This window comes from Lepidochelys kempii, chromosome 2 (assembly GCF_965140265.1).
Source record: "Lepidochelys kempii isolate rLepKem1 chromosome 2, rLepKem1.hap2, whole genome shotgun sequence".
Classification (NCBI taxonomy): Eukaryota; Metazoa; Chordata; order Testudines; family Cheloniidae; genus Lepidochelys; species Lepidochelys kempii.
Window position 1 is genome coordinate 230,042,235 of NC_133257.1, and position 17,314 is coordinate 230,059,548.

The window sequence follows — 17,314 nt, forward strand, 5'->3', positions numbered from 1 at the left end:
TGAGAGCCCAGCCTTAGTTTACCGTGTAGACATACCCCCTACTTGTATGCAAAGTTGCCCCTGCATCAGTGGTGCTAGTACTGGGGGTGTTGCTGCCCCCTCCGGCTTGAAGTAGTAATAACAAATGCCAAATACATGATTTCCATCATCAGCACTCCCACCATAAAAATTGTACCAGCACCCCTGCCCTGCGTATACATTATGACATTCCCCAGGGGGAGGGTCCTTCGTGAATCAGACAGGTTGGATACTGCACCCTGATTCCCCAACAATACAGACCTGATAGGCTGTGGTTCCCAGCCAATGGGAGCTGCGGAGCCAGTGCTTGTGGTGGGAGCAGCGTGCAGAGCCACCCTGGCCTTTGCGAACTGAGCGCTGTTGCCTACCCACCCCCCCACCCAGCACCAGCGACTGTCTCAGGCTGAGCATCAGCGCCCAGCCTCCCCCCCCCCCCCCGGCACCAGCAGGGGTCCTGGGCCGCGCGCTGCTGCCCGGGGACCCCCAGCACCAGCAGGTGTCCTGGACTGCCCCCCTACAGAGCACCCATGGCCCCCTGTCCAAGTTTTAGTTAGGGGTATATAGTAAAAGTCATGGACAGGTTACGGGCCATGATTTTTTGTTTACTGCCCGTGACCGGTCCATGACTTTAACTAAAAATACCTGTGACTAAAACATAGCCTTAATAATGATTATGCACCAGGCTGGTTGACCTAAGAAGAGATTCCCAAGCACTTCAACCAAAACACACTGGTTTAGATAAAATAATAAAACAAGTTTTATTAACTAGAGAAAGATTTTAAGGGATTACAAATGGTAAGGCATAGAAGTCAGAATCGGTTACAAAAGAAATTAAAGGATAAACAGGCAAGCTAATTCCTAAACTTTACCAAGGCTAATAGGCTTAAAAGCAAAAGGGTTGTCTCACCATGAGCTGCAATACATTTCACAGGCTGCATCATTTTCCAGCCTGGGACCACTCCCCCTGCCCCTTTCTTCTTCTTATTAGCACAGAGATGGAAGGAGGAGATAGGTGAGGTGAAGGAAACTCTTATTCTTTTATACCCACCTCCTTTCTTTGAGGATTACCCTCTGCTACCGTGTAGACTAACAGTTCCCTGTGTACCTGAGATTTGAAATGTTCCTGCAATGCAATGTAAATTTCTTGTTTATACCTTCCATGCTGCTGGTGAATAAACAGTTAAGTAAGTGATGGCTTTTTAGCACCTTGCTGGCATGCTAGCGTGCCTTTGTCTCTGAGAAAATGGTTTGTGGGTGTTACCCAGAACTACAAATATTTCAGTAACAATCATACAGCAAAATCTCATAATTTTACATGCAGTGATGTTATACACATTTCAACAGAATAATAATATTCAGCAGATTGGGTTTTCAAAAGATACCTCCCAAGGTGTACTTTGTACAAACTATATTGTAACCTTACAAAAGTGGTGAACATGAGGTATTGAGTGTCATATGAGGCAGCGGTTCTCAACCAGGGATCCATGGCCCCCTGGGGTCTGTGAGTCCTTTCAGGAGGGCCGTGGGGCACCGTGGCAGAAACACGAGTCCCCTGGCACCCTCTTGCAGGCCTGAAGCTGGGAGCCTTGGCGCTCCCTCCCGTCTCAAGCTGGGAGCGGTGCAGGGCTGAAGCCAGTGGGCCCCACCCCGCAGTCTGAAGCCAGGAGTGCACATGGGGCTGAAGTCGGCGCCTGCCGCCGCATCTGAAGCCATGAGCACGTGCAGGGCTGAAGCCAGGACCACCACCACCCCAGGTCTGAAGCTGGGAGCAGGTGTGGGGCTGAAGCACCCCATCCCCCCCGTCCCCTCCATCTGAAGCCAGGAGCAATGAGGGGCTGAAGCTGGCATTCTTCTGCCCGCCCAGACTGAAGCCAGGAGCAGTGTGGGCTGAAGCCAGCAGCCCCCCATCTCCAAAGCCAGGAGTGGTGCAGGGATGAAGCCGGGAGCCCTAGCACACTCCCCCCTCTGCTGAACCTGGGAGCTGCACAGGACTGAAGCCACAATGCCTGGTGCTCCCCGTGGGCAGAAGCCCTGCCAGCCCTTGTCCCCCGCCCCCCCCCCCCCCGGGCCCTGGAGTTTTTATAGCATGTTGAGAGAGGCCTCAACAAGAAAAATGTTGAGAACCCCTGATATGGGGTATAGGGTGTCACATACATTTCCTAATATAGATACATCCTAGCTTGGGAGCCCTATTATTAATAAAATTTCCTTATACGGATGCAGGAATTGCCAGACTGGATCAGATCCATGGTCCATCTAGTCCAATACCTGTTGCCAAAAGCAGATGCTTGCAACAAACCCTACAGTGGACAGATTATCCAATATCTAATAGTTAGAGACTGGCATAAACCCAGAAGCATAAGAGATTTTATATCCATTCCAAAACATTGTAAATATTTGCTGTTGTTATTCTGGGTATTCTTGTTACCCATATAAGTGCGAATTCCCTCTTTTAATTTTGCTAAATTTTTGGCTTCAACTTCTTGGATTAATAAATTCTAACGGCAAAAGAGACCACTGTGATCATCTTTCTAGTCTGATTTCCTGCATAACACAGGCCATAGAATGCTCTAAAATAATTGCTGTTGCAATGAATTCCATGGTCTAATCAAGCATTGCATGAGCAGTATTTCTTTTTATCATTTGAATTCCCTGCCTTTCAATTGAATTGAATGTCCCTTGGTTCTTGTCTCATGAGACAAGGAGAACAGAAATTCCTGATCCACTTTTATCACGCCTCTTTTTATTTATCTTGGGAGTTTTTCAAATGTGTCAAAGGGATTTAGGAGCACAAATCCCATTGACTTTCTAACGTAAACAATTCCAATTTTTTCCAGTCTCGTCATATGAGAGTTTTTCCATACCCCTACTCATTCTCTTTGCCTGTGTCAGAATCCTCTCAAATTCTACAATATCGTTGCAGAGATGGAGTGACTAGTACTGAACACAGTACTGCAATGATTTATATAATAGCATTATAACATTTTCCACATTATTCTCCCTCCTATTCCTGATGCATCATAAACTTTTCTTTAATTTTTTGAAGTTTTTGTTTTTTACAGCAGCTGCACATTGAGCTATCAATAATGATGCTCAGATCCTTTTTCTGAGTTGATAATTTGTTTAGAACTCATTAACGTGTATATTCAATACAGTGTTTTTCCTGAAGTGTGCCTTATCTTACATTTATCAACATTTAATTTCATCTGCCATCATGTTGCCCATTCACCTAACTTGGCTAGTTCCTTCTGACATTCCTTATAATCCTTTCTGGACTTGACTTAATTAAATAATTTTGTGCTATCTGCAAATTTGCCACTTCTCTGCTCACCCACTTTTCTATATAGTTAATAAATATATTAAACAAAACCAGCTCTAGCACAGAACATTATGGAACCATTCTCTTGATTTTCTGCCATGATGAAAATTAACCATTTATACTTACATTACATTTTCAGGCTCTTAGCCAGTTTTTGATTCAAGGCAATATTTTGCATCTAGCCTCCTGACTACTTAGTTTATTTAATGGACTCTTGTAAGGGACTTGTCAACAACAGCCTTTTGAAAGTCTAAATAAATTATTGTGTGCCATCTTGTTGTAGCCATGTCAGTCCCAGGCTATTAGAGAGATGAGGTGGGTGAGGAACCCATTTATTGGACCAACTTCTGTTTGTGAGAGAGAGAAGCTTTCAAGCTTACACAGATCTTCTTCAGGTCTGGGAAACGTACTGAAAGCGTCACAGCTAAACACAAGGTGGAACAGATTGTTTTAGGATAAGTAGTTAACCCATAGTTCAAGGACCATTTAAGGTGAAATGGCCCATTTACTCCCCTGCAGTCATAGGAGGGAAAGGAAAGCAGGAGGGAAAGGCAATTGGGGGCTTGTTAGTGGGTTATATATTGTAATAAGCCATAAATCCAGTGTCTCTATTCAGTCCATTACTTTTAGTGTTTAGCAGAGTAATGAATTGAAGCTCCCAGGCTTGTCTTTTGAAAGTGATGTGCAGGTTTTCTTTGAGGGTGAGGACCAGTAAGTCAGCTATAGCATGAGTTTTTGTGAGAAGTGTTCACCCACAGGTGATGTGGTGTTTCTGTCTTTTTATCATTTTTCTGTGTGAGTTCATTTGAGAGCATCGTGATTGTCTGGTTTCACCCGTATAGTTGCTAGGGCATTTAGTGCACTGGATGAGGTGGACCACATACTGTGATAAGCATGTGAAAAACTGTTCCACCTCGTATTTAGCTGTGGCATCCTCAGTATGTTTCCCAGACCCAAAGAAGAACTCTGTGTAAGCTCAAAAGCTTGTCTCTCTCACCAACAGAAGTTGGTCCTATAAAAGATATTACTTCACCCACCTTGTCTCTAAATAAATCATGTCAGTTTTCCTTTATCCTCTCCTTTATTTAGATATTCAAAAATGCTAATAGGCATGAATTTCCTTTGCAGGTGCTTCTGAGGTGTTCTATTATTCTATTTTTAACCAAAACTTATATTAATAAACCAGGTACAGATGTCACACTTATTGATCTGTAATTCCTAGGATCACTCCTAGGACTTTTTTAAAAAATAGGTACAATATTTAGTATCCTCACATCAGCCAATATAGTAGCTGTTTTTAATGAGATTGCATATTTTTTTCTAGCAGCAAAGTCACTTCATCCTTAAGTTCCTTCAGAATTTAATAGCTCTTCTTCGGAAACCTGAGTGTCTGATAGTGCCTTTTGACTTGAAGAATCTCCAAATGATGTATAAGCTATATATAGGGATGGCTACACAAAGAATTTGCACAGACATTATGCCAACATTTTTATGGCTGATTTAGAACAACGCTTCCTCAGCTCTCGTCCCCTAAAGCCCCTACTCTACTTGCGCTATATTGATGACATCTTCATCATCTGGACCCATGGAAAAGAAGCCCTTGAGGAATTCCATGATTTCAACAATTTCCATCCCACCACCAACCTCAGCCTGGTCCAGTCCACACAAGAGATCCACTTCCTGGACACTACAGTGCTAATAAACAATGGTCACATAAACACCACCCTATACCAGAAACCTACTGACCGCTATTCCTACCTGCATGCCTCCAGCTTTCACCCTGACCACACCACACGATCCATCGTCTATAGCCAAGCTCTGCGATACAACCGCATTTGCTCCAACCCCTCAGACAGAGACAAACACCTACAAGATCTCTGTCAAGCTTTCTTACAACTACAATACCCACCTGCAGAAGTAAAGAAACAGATTGATAGAGCCAGAAGAGTTCCCAGAAGTTACCTACTACAGGACAGGCCTAACAAAGAAAATAACAGAACGCCACTAGCCGTCACCTTCAGCCCCCAACTAAAACCCCTCCAACGCATTATTAAGGATCTACAACCTATCCTAAAGGATGACCCAACACTCTCACAAATCTTGGGAGACAGGCCAGTCCTTGCCTACAGACAGCCCCGCAACCTGAAGCAAATACTCACCAACAATCACATACCACACAACAGAACCACTAACCCAGGAACTTATCCTTGCAACAAAGCCCGTTGCCAATTGTGCCCACATATCTATTCTGGGGACACCATCACAGGGCCTAATAACATCAGCCACACTATCAGAGGCTCGTTCACCTGCACATCCACCAATGTGATATATGCCATCATGTGCCAGCAATGCCCCTCTGCCATGTACATTGGTCAAACTGGACAGTCTCTACGTAAAAGAATAAATGGACACAAATCAGATGTCAAGAATTATAACATTCATAAACCAGTCGGAGAACACTTCAATCTCTCTGGTCACGCAATCACAGACATGAAGGTCGCTATCTTAAAACAAAAAAACTTCAAATCCAGACTCCAGCGAGAAACTGCTGAATTGGAATTCATTTGCAAATTGGATACTATTAATTTAGGCTTAAATAGAGACTGGGAGTGGCTAAGTCATTATGCAAGGTAGCCTGTTTCCTCTTGTTTTTTCCTACCCCCCCCCCCCAGATGTTCTGGTTTAACTTGGATTTAAACTTGAAGAGTGGTCAGTTTGGATGAGCTATTACCAGCAGGAGAGTGAGTTTGTGTGTGTATGGGGGTGGGGGGGATGTGAGAAAACCTGGATTTGTGCAGAAAATAGCCCAACTTGATTATCATGCACATTGTGTAAAGAGTTGTCACTTTGGATGGGCTATCACCAGCAGGAGAGTGAATTTGTGTGGGGGGCTGGAGGGTGAGAAAACCTGGATTTGTGCTGGAAATGGCCCACCTGATGATCACTTTAGATAAGCTATTACCAGCAGGACAGTCGGGTGGGAGGAGGTATTGTTTCATATTCTCTGTGTATATTTAAAGTCTGCTGCAGTTTCCACGATATGCATCTGATGAAGTGAGCTGTAGCTCACGAAAGCTTATGCTCTAATAAATTGGTTAGTCTCTAAGGTGCCACAAGTACTCCTTTTCTTGTAACTAAACTGGTTTGTACAAAAAGTAGTTAAATCAGTCCAACCCCCTTGTACTCTTAAATCACTCTTAAATCAGTGTAGGCTAATATTGATTTAGCTTAATTTGGCTATCTAATTTCAGTTCCCAACCTGGGGTGGACAGGGCAAGGTGGTTTGTATCCTGTATGAACCCAACTGTAATTTTCACAGCCACTTCCAGTTTATGCAAGGTGTTCTTTCCCATGTTCACCCAGTTTCCAAACCATAGCTCTTGGTACGCTGCCATTAGAAAGAAGTAGGTTTCCTTCTTTTTTTATCCTTTGAATATTTGTGTACACTTGCATTGTTGCTGTCCTACAACCTCAGCAGGTTTCCCGTATATTGCAAGTCTGAATGAGTTTTTTATTTTCAACTAAAAGAAAATAACAAAATAAAGAACAAAACTGAAGCCTCATGAGAACAGTGTTTCCTATGTAACTTTCTGCCACAATTTGTCTTACAAAATGGCAGCTCACCCTGGAGCAGGCAGATTCCTAAGAAAAGGATGAATCCAAATGATAGCTTTGAGGGATATGCACAATACAATGACGTGGACATTCTGTTTCTGAGGGGTTGGCATATACAGACACACTGCTTATTGTCACAGCAGTTCCAGTGTACTCTGTTTACATCATTCCTTTCTTTGTGGGCCATTCTGGATGGTAGCACCGTTAACTTTCATGCGTCTTTTGCTGCACTGCCACGTTGGTGCACAGAGTGATTCCATGGTATGCAGGCTATGGGCGGGCATCCCTGCGTACCACTTGTGCTGGCTATACCTGAGGGCTGAATTTCACCTTAAGGTCCCAATTCTGCAAATAATGAATGTGCTTAGTTTTAAGTATGTGAGTAGTTCTAGTGACTTAATTGTGAATGCCACCCCATATTCTTAAAGATATTTAGGCACCTAATTTCAATTGAAATCAGTGGGTGTTAAGTGCCTAAACACTTTTGTGAATCACACCCAAACTTATTTGCTGGAGTTCAGTTGTTACCTCGCCAAGTATCTTAGTCTCACAGTCCCCTCCCTTAAACATGTACAATAACTAGGCTTTAGTCATTTTTATATGAAATAGAGACTATGCTGCTACACCAAGTATATTGTAATAATGATTTTCTTTAATACAGCATCTTACAGGACTAGCTTGCAACACTCTCAATTCAATAAAAGTGAAAAATTACTCTGCTAACTTTCACTATAATTTCAAACAATAAATCTCTAACACCAGAGTTCTATAGGCTCTAATGCTGTGAATGGTTCCATTGTCAGTCTCACACAGCATTGAGATACTTATTTGAAATAAGTATAAGTAAGAAATACTTAGTTTTTAAGAGTAACAGCCGTGTTAGTCTGTATTCGCAAAAAGATAAGGAGTACTTGTGGCATCTTAGAGACTAACCAATTTATTTGAGCATAAGCTTAGGGTTAGGATGCATCCGATGAAGTGAGCTGTAGCTCACGAAAGCTTATGCTCAAATAAATTGGTTAGTCTCTAAGGTGCCACAAGTACTCCTTTTCTTTTTACTTAGTTTTTAAGAGACTTACTTTGCTAGGGTCTAGGGTGCCAGTCCTCAACTGCTTTTAAGGTCAATGGAAATATTCCCATTTTCTTTTGTAGGAGTTGGTGGAGGCTGGAAATGGCATGGACAATGTGGGGAGAGAAGGTTAATTTTAACTTCAACATTTTGTTGAAATCTGGCCCAGGTCACCAGCAAATGAAAGTGACCATCTTGGGCATGCTGCATCTGTAGGGGTTTGTGGTCAGAAACAGAACAGGTGTCTGCACCAAAAAAAGCACATGACAACCGGATCCTTGTTGGCAATATCAGTAAAGAGCCAAAGACTTAAGGTGATCAAAAGAAGGTATAAGTCCACTGAAGAAACTGTCTATATAGTATTTAGGAAACATTATTCAATATAAGGTCATAGTTTTGCCAAATTTAGAGAGAAAAAAATTCTGTTTTCTGATCTTGCTCATGCTTCCCTTGGGAGAGTTTAGAACTCCGCACAGAAGTCAGCATTCCACGTAAAACATACAGCTCTGTGATGGCTTCCGTCAATAAATATGGGAAACAAGAAACTGTTCAATGTCCCTTTGTAGCATCTAAAACCATTCTTATGCTAGTGAGTAAAGGGATTAGGAATACAGAGGTGCTGGGAACTGCCAAATGATGCCTAGCAGGTAAAACTAAATGAAACTTCAGGAAGAGGCCCAGACAATCCTAGCAGTTTGCCCCCAGCAACTCCAAACGCTTCAAACAACATCCAGAATGAAGAAATCTGCACCCAGGAATCTAAGAAACCTGCAGATGACAAAGCTAATAGTGCCTGCTTCTTAAAAGTATATCACAATAAACTGCCATTGGCCTATTAGAAGCAAATAATTTATATAATTTGGCCCTGTTTCTGTTCATGTATTGCCTCTGACTAGATTATGAGTTCAGTGCTTTTTGTTCAAAATGATTTGATGAAACTTTAATGTAAAGTTTTCAGCCTGGGGCTTGCTCATTAACTGCTTGCTGCAAACACTGTTCTGAGTGTGGAAAAACAAACAACTTGAACTGTCTCTTGATTAGATGAGCATAAATTCTAGAGCCTCGTTTCTGATGCAATGCTTGCAAATATGAGTTTATATTTGCATTTTGTGAATATTCTGCAGAAGTTGCTTTTTTCAAAGTGAACACAGGCTTTGATGAAGCAGATACCTCATACCAGCATGAAAAGGGTTAAAGATAGCCCATGGGGCCTGCTAGCCCAGCCCTGCAGCTAGTGCCAGGCCTGGAGGCGAAAGAAAAGGAAAGAGAATGTAGACTCCTGAGAGACGCAGGAGGTAACTTGGCCCCTCTACATGAAGGGAGCATCACAAGTCAGGCAGCCACCGGCAGAGAAACAGCATGTCCAAAACTCAGAGAGACAACTGGGGAGCATTCAGCGGTGTGTGAACTTTAATGTAACCCTTCTGCCAGGCCAAGTTGATAGCAGCAAGGGCCGGGTTCAGTACACAGGGGTTCCCCCTCATCAAAGCAAATGCAAAACTGGCTCGAGCCCCCACCCAGTGACCTGGGAAAATCTTACACACCCCCTGGGCACCTCAAAGAGGCAATACTTCCCCTCTCGCAAGCACAAAGTCTCGGTGCAGCAGAGAATCTTTATTAACATGAGGTGAATGACATCAGCATTAAATTGGGGAAACACCACAACTAGTGTTCATCAACCAAACCATGAGCAAAGACCCACCCCAGCAAATTGGGCCACATCCTTTCCCTCGGGTTCTTGAGTCCCAGAACCCAAACGTCTCGAGTCCAGCAATCCACAAATCACCCAAAGTCCAAAAAGTCCAGTCCCAGAGTTCAAAAGTTCATCTGCATAGTGTTATTCCCCAGTCTGGCTAAAATGTGCCTGTGTGCGGGGGGAAAGAGGTAAGGGGCACCTTACGTGTCCTGAAGCTGACTGCCCCACAGGGCTCTGCTCCGCTGTCTCACGAACGGCTCCACTCTGCACAGCTCACCGTCTCACGAACGCTCAACTCCGCTGTCTCACAAACGGCTCCGCTCTGCACAGCTCGCCTCCTCACGAACGCTCCACCAGCCTATCCACAAACAGCACCACTGCACCCTAGATCTTCCGGCTCCCCACTACTTGACACAGTGCTCAGTGATTTCAGCTCATAGTAGTGGGAGCCTTAGTACTGGTGCACCATATGGCCAAAGTGAATTCAGCACAGTACCTGTAGCAAGACTCTTAATGGACCCAAAATTAGCTCTGATATTCCACAGTGGAGAGATACAGAGATGCAATTGGTGTTTCAGACCCTCACAAAGGGTCCCACACCCCCAGGTACTAATACCCATCTCATGCCTCTCTCAATTCACAGAGTTTTGGAACCCATGTCCCTTGCCTAGCGAGTGCTACTTAGTTGATGGTGAGTCCCTCCATCATAACAAAAGGCCAAGTACAGTTCCAAGCACAGTTCCCATAATCAGGGAAATAACAATTTATTCTTCCCGCCCCAATAACAGAGACACTGGGGATCCCAGAACAGCCAAAGTGACCATTTGGGCAGTTATGGCCTCATTCTAGGTGGGGTGGGTGTGCCTATGCAAATGAGATCAGCCCCTGAAGTTCTTTTCCACAACTTGCCACACCTCACCACCAGATGTCAGGGTGGAGCTCATCCTGACTCTGCTTACAGTAGTATTTGATTATAAAGACACAGTGGGGCTAAACCCCTCCTACCTTACATCCACCTTGACCAGTGCGTCCTGAGCCCATGGCAGAATGCCACAAAAAGTTCACAAGCAGGAGCTACTTCTGGAGAGCCACTACGGGACTGTTTGGACTATAAGGGCGGCCATGCCACAAACTGAAGGGACATGGGTAGGAAGTAGATCAAGGCAGTGGTAGGGTAACAACCCATCTCGAATTGGGCGGGTCCTTCCCGAAATGAAGAGTTGAAGTCCTGGTCCAGGGCTGAATGACTCGAGGACTGCATTTGTCCCAGCCTGCCCGAGGCTCCGGGGCAGTGCTAACATCTTCCCGCTGGATGGGGGGGCTGAGGTGGGCCTTAGCCCCCACCTTGCCACGAGGCCCTGACCCCTGATGCCCTGGGAGGTGGGGACACAGGCCGGGAGCTGCTTTCAGGCACCCCAGCGCCCCACCCAAGGCAGGTGGAGGGTCCAGGGCTCCCCACAGTGGCCTGGGCTCCCTTGATGGCTCTGACCATGGCCCAGCTCCAGCTTCCAAACTAACCAGGGGCCGGGACCTTGCGGGAAGAGGAGGGGCACAGCGTGGGGCCACAGAGGTGGGTGGGGCTCCTGCATGTGTCCTGCTTTTGCCTTTTGAAAAGGTGGTCACCCTAAGCAGTGGACTTAGACTCTCTGCTGGGAGGACTTTGGGCATTGCTTTGCACAGGGCCCTGTGCTGGGACTTGGTGGAGAGGGAGGGCATGGGTCACTCTACCCCACTGCTTTAAGGGCTGAGGCCCGGATGCAAGTGGAGGCCAGAAGGTTCCCAGCCTATGGTTAGGAACCAGGCACTGCTGCCAGAGAAGCATGAGGGTCGGAAGTGAGGTGCACTAATCACTAGACTGCCTGGCCCTCTAAGCATCCTATCACACAGGCAAAGTGAATTTGTTTTCAAAAGTCCAATAACTGTTTGTGAATATTTTTCACATGATCTCTTACGCATGTTGCCCCTGAAGTTTAACTATCTGTCCCAACTTGTATTTAGCTCAGACAGTCCGATTTCTTTCCCCAGACCTGAAGAGTTCTGTGTAGTTTGAAAGCTTGTACGTTCCACCAGCAGAAGTTGGTCCAATAATAGATATTACCTCACCTACCTTCTCTCTTTACATATATATATATATATATATATATAGTGTAATATTTGTCTAATTCTAGTGATATCATCACCCCGGGGGAGCTCCAGCTACATGATTCAGATCATCTTCATTTGCATACTTAATATAAGAAGAAAGGAACACACACTTGGAGGAAAAGGCAGAACATTTTAAATTGACAAAAGAAAACTGTGTTAACACAATGAGTAATTAATCCATATAACTCAGTACTGAGGGAAATAATTTAACAGAAATGAAAAAGGAATAGATGTACTAGCATAAGAGAAAATATCTAGAGTTACTCATAAGATAAAATTTTACATGGTAAATCAATCTTTATACTGCAGGATTTACAACACATTGTCATTGGCTGGGACTTGGAAGAAATTTCCCTTTAGCCATATTACTGTATAAATATCCATTATGAAGATCTTACATCCTTCTCTAAAGCTCTGTTTCCGACCACTGTTGAAGACAGGGTAGGGCATTAGATATGCTATTGACACTTCCTTTGTTCTGAGAAATTTTCTGCTTCTACTTTCTCTCTGTCCTCAGTTCCAAGTAAAAAGCAATTTATAACAAAGGATATCCCTGGAAAACTAAAATTAAAATACTGATACAGCCTGTATCTGGCTGATACTTTGGATGGAAGTTTGGTCTCCGTATCTGTTCCATTCCTGAGTCTATCGGTATGACTTCTTTTCTGGCTCATACCACTCAAGGACAGCTGCTAAAAACCTCATGCTGCTACAGTGTGTGCTATATTAAATATGGATGCCAGGTGTGAGCATTCCTCCACTGAACATGCTCCCTGGAACTCCAATTGACCTTCCTTTGATGGTCATAGTATTTTTGTCTTTGCTCTAAAGCAGAGGCAGGCAAACTTTTTGGCCTGAGGGCTGCATTGGGTTCAGAAAATTGTATGGAAGGCCAGTTAGGGGAGGCTGTGCCTCCCCAAAAAGCCAGGCATGGCCTGGCCCCGCCCTCCCAATGCCCTGCTTCTCACCCCCTGATGGTCCCCACTGGGACTCCTGCGCCATCCAACCCCCACCCCCGATCCCTGACGGCCCCCCTGGGACCCATGCCCCATCCACACACACCCCTGCTCCCTGTCCCCTGACCGCCCCTGGAACCCTCATCCCTGACTGCCCCCTGCCACCCCATCCAACCCCTCCTTTCATTCCTGACTGCCCCCCTGGGATCCCTGCCCCATCCAACCACCCCTTCTCTCCGTCCCCTGACTGCCCCCTGCCACCCCATCCAACCCCCCCCTCATTCCTGACTACCCCCTGGGACCCCTGCCCCCATTCAACCCCCCGTTCCCTGCCCTCTGACCGCCCTGAACCCTATCCACACCCCCGCCCCCGACCACCACCACCACCCTGAACTCTCCTGCTCTCTATCCGAGCCCCCCTGCTCCCTGCCCCCTTACCGCGCTGCCTGGAGCACCAGTGGCTGGCGGCGCTATAGCTGCGCCACCCGCCTGGAGCCAGTCATGCACTGCGCAGCACAGAGCACCGGCTCAGGCCCAGGAGCCGCAGCCCCCCCCGCCCAGAGCATTGCGCCGGTGGTGCAGTGAGCTGAGGCTGCGGGGGAGCGGGAACAGTGGGGGAGGGGCTGGGGGCTATGCTCCTGGGCCAGGAGCTCAGGGGCCGGGCAGGAGGGTCCTGCGGGCTGGATGTGGCCCGCAGGCTGTAGTTTGCCCACCTCTGCTCTAAAGAATATGCTCACTGCAATTTGGGCTGACCACCAGACTGCCAATTAGTATAGTCTGTCTGGAAATAGACTATATCCTTACAACTGGCCTGATGAGTTCTAATTTAGAAATAACTGTTCAAAAGTGTACCCCCAGACCACAGGGAGATGGGGTACACTGTGTTATCATGACTGAACTTGGTACCAAGAGTCAAATATACATAACAGACACATGTGAACAAAACATGTCTTAAATAGCTAACAAAAAATCCTTACGGATTTGTAGTAAAAAGAAAAATTGAGTGTGTGTGTGTGTATATATATGTATATATGTAAATGGGATGCCAAACAAAAATAGTTTCAGGAGTGCAGTACCAAATTCTTTTGGGTCACTCTTAGTTTTATGAGGATATTGATATAAAAGGCATCATAGAAACTTGGTGGAATTAGGATAATCAATGGGACGCAGTAATACCAGGGTACAAAATATATTGGAAGGACAGAACAGGTTGTGCTGGTGGGGAAATGGCACTATATCATATATATCAAATGAAACAAAAATCTTAAATGAATCAAACTGTACCATAGAATCTCTATGGATAGTAATTCCATGCTCTAATAATATATAGCAGTAGGGATACATTACCAACCACCTGACCAGGATGATGATAGTGACTGTGAAATGCCCAGGGAGATTAGAGGGTCTATAAAAAAAACAAAACTCAACAGTAATGGGGGATTTCAACTATCCCCATATTGATTGGGTACATGTACATGTCACCTCAGGACAGGATGCAGAGATAAAGTTTCTTGAGACCTTAAATGATTGCTTCTTGGAGCATCTAGTCCTGGAACCCACAAGAGGAGAGGAAACTCTTGATTTAGTCCAGAGGTCAGCAACCTTTCAGAAGTGGTGTGCTGAGTCTTCATTTATTCACTCTAATTTAAGGTTTCACGTGTCAGTAATACATTTTAACGTTTTTAGAAGGTCTCTTTCTATAAGTCTATAATATGTAACTAAACTATTGTTGTATGTAAAGTAAATAAGGTTTTTAAAGTGTTTAAGAAGCTTCATTTAAAATTAAATTAAAATGCAGAGCCCCCTGGACTGGTTGCCAGGACCTGGGCAGTGTGAGTGCCACTGAAAATCAGCTCCCGTGCCACCTTTGGTTGCCATACCATAGGTTGCCTACCCCCGATTTAGTCCTAAGTGGATGACCGGATCTGGTCTAAGAAGTGATTCTAGCTGGATTGCTTGGTAATAGTGACTATAATATAATTAAATTAAACATCCCTGTGGTGGAGAAAACACCACAGCAACCCAACACTGTAGCATCTAATTTCAGAAAGGGGGATTAGACAAAAATGAGGACGTTAATTAAACAGAAATTAAAAGGTACAGTGCCAAAAGTGAAATCCCTGCAAGCTGCATGGAAACTTTTTAAAGACACCATAATAGAGGCTCAACTTAAATGTATACCCCAAATTAAAAAACATGGAGAATCAAAAAAGTGCCACCGTGGCTAAACAACAAAGTAAAAGAAGCAGTGAGAGACAGAAAGGCATCCTTTAAAAAGTGGAATTTAAATCCTAGTGAGGAAAAGAGAAAGTAGTATAAACTCTGGCATATGAAGTGTAAAAATATAATTAGGAATGCCATAAAAGGATTTGAAGAACAACTAGCCAAAGACTCAAAAAGTAATAGCAATTTTTTTTAAGTACATCAGAAGCAGGAAGCTTGTTAAACAACCAGTGGGGCCACTGGACGATCGAGATGCTAAAGGAGTACTCAAGGACGATAAGGCCATTGAGGAGAAACTAAATGAATCATTTGCATTGGTCTTCACAGCTGAGGATGTAAGGGAGATTCCCAAACCTGAGCCATTCTTTTTAGGTGACAAATCTGAGGAACTGTTCCAGATTGAGGTATCATTAGAAGAAGTTTGGGAACAAATTGATAAACTAAACAGTAATAAGTCACCAGGACCAGATGGTATTCTCACAAGAGTTCTCAAGGAAACCAAATGTGAAATTGCAGAACTACTAACTGTAGGTTGTAACTTATCATTTAAATCAGCTTCTGTACCAAATGACTGGAGGACAGCTAATGTGACACCAATATTTTAAAGCGGCTCCAGAGGTGATCCTGGCAATTACAGGCCGGTTAAGCCTGACTTCAGTACCAGGCAAACTGGTTGAAGCAAAATTGTCAAATACATAGATGAACATAATTTGTTGGGGAAAAGTCAACATGTTTTTTGTAAAAGGAAATCATGCCTCACCAATCTACTAGAATTTTTGAGGGGGTCAGCAAGTATGTGGACAAGGGGGATCAGAAAGCTCTCACCAAAGGCTCTAAAGCTAAGTAAGCTGTCGTGGGATAAGAGGGAAGGTCCTCTCACGGATTGGTAACTGGTTAAAAGATAGGAAACAAAGGGTAGGAATAAACGGTCAGTTTTCAGAATTAAGAGAGGTAAATAGTGGTGTCTCCCAGGGTCTGTACTGGGACCAGCACTATTCAACATATTTATAAATGATCTGCAAAAAGGGGTAAACAATGAGGTGGCAAAATTTGCAGATGATACAAAACTACTCAAGATAGTTAGGTCCCAAGCAGATTGGGAAGAGCTACAAAAGAATCTCACAAAACTGGGTGACTGGGCAACAAAATGGCAGATGAAATTCAATGTTGATAAATGCAAAGTAACGCACATTGGAAAACATAATTCCAACTATACATATAAAATGATGAGGTCTAAATTAGTGGTTACCACTCAAGAAACAGATCTTGGAGTCATTGTGGATAGTTCTCTGAAAACATTCACTCAATGTGCAGCGGCAATCAAAAAAGCAAACAGAATGTTCGGAATCATTAAGAAAGGAAAAGATAATAAGACAGAAAATATCATATTGCCTCTATATAAATCCATGGTATGCCCACATCTTGACTGCTGCGTGCAGATGTGGTTGCCCCATCGCAAAAAAGATATATTGGAATTCGAAAAGGTTCAGAAAAGGGCAACAAAAATTATTAGGGGTATGGAACGGCTTCCATAGGAGGAGAGAGTAATAAAACTGGGACTTTTCAGCTTGGGAAAGAGATGACTAAAGAGGGATGTGATAGAGGTCTATTAAACCATGACTCTTGTCGAGAAAGTAAATAAGGAAGTGTTATTCACTCCTTCTCATAACACATGAACTAGGGGTCACCAAATGAAATGTATAGGCAGCAGGTTTAAAACAAACAAAAGGAAGTATTTTTTCACTCAACGCAGTCAACCTGTGGAACTCTTTGCCAGAGGATGTTGTGAAGGCCAAGACTATAACAGGGTTAAAAAAAGAACTAGATAAGTTCATGGAGGATAGGTTCATCAATGACTATTAGCCAGGATGGGCTGGGCTGGTGTCCCTAGCCTCTGTTTGCCAGAAGCTTGGAATGGGAGACAAGGAATGGATCACTTGATGATTACCTGTTCTGTTCATTCCCTCTGGGGCACCTGGCATTGGCCACTGTTGGAAGACAGGATTCTGGGCTAGATGGACCTTTGGTCTGACCCAGTATGGCTGTTCTTATGTTATTTCCCTGCAAACCAATGGGTAGTGAACGTTTTGTTTCAATGTAAGGCTTTAACATAAAGAAGTGGAATGTTGATGTACTTAAAATTCCATTCAATTTTAAGTGACTTAAAATTAAGCAGCTAGAGCATATAGTGCAGATATTATGAAAATATAACAGTGCAGAGAAAATTATTATCCTTAAACTGTATCTATTTTTCAGTTTATTCCAGAGGCAAA